This window comes from Myotis brandtii, unplaced genomic scaffold, assembly GCF_000412655.1.
Source record: "Myotis brandtii unplaced genomic scaffold, ASM41265v1 scaffold158, whole genome shotgun sequence".
In the NCBI taxonomy this organism is placed as follows: Eukaryota; Metazoa; Chordata; class Mammalia; order Chiroptera; family Vespertilionidae; genus Myotis; species Myotis brandtii.
The window spans coordinates 1,219,574-1,220,058 of record NW_005355753.1 but is presented as its reverse complement, the minus strand read 5'-3'; the positions used below and the strand labels follow the sequence as shown (position 1 = coordinate 1,220,058).

Genomic DNA, 485 nt, shown 5'->3' with positions numbered 1-485 from the left:
CCCCCCCCCTTCCCGCCAATAGTCCTCTTCAGGATCAAGCTGAAAAAGTTAAACCCTGTGAAGCATAAATTCTCGCATAGAATTTTTTTTGGGAAACATTACTGCCAAAGACTTGAAACAAAATATTTAGGTGAATATGGTTTAGTTTCATTTGCAAGATCCTATTTCAAGCAAAGCTTTCTGTTCTATTTGCTATTCAAGTGGCTTCACTTTGAAGGTCCTTCATTAGTACCACTATCCTATCTAATAAAAGACAAAAAGGGTAATTGACCGTACCTTCGCTACGCTTCCCATGGGCTAATCAGCAAGATATGCAAATTAACCGCCAACAAAGATGGCGGCCGACAGCCACGCAGCAGAAGCGAGCAGGAGGCTTGCTTGCTCCAGTGATGGAGGAAGCCAAGGTTCCCCGCCTGCCGCGGCCTGGCTCTGAGCTCCGAAAGCAACAAAGTTTCAATTATAGAAGCTAAACAAACCCCAGATAC

General features: G+C 44.5%; 1 protein-coding gene across 1 annotated transcript in view; it reads right to left on the bottom strand.

Annotated features, from left to right (window-relative positions):
- ZKSCAN2 (zinc finger with KRAB and SCAN domains 2) overlaps positions 1-485 on the bottom strand; it is a 16,551-nt gene that overhangs the window by 14,083 nt on the left and 1,983 nt on the right. The gene's annotated exons all lie outside the window — the stretch shown is intronic.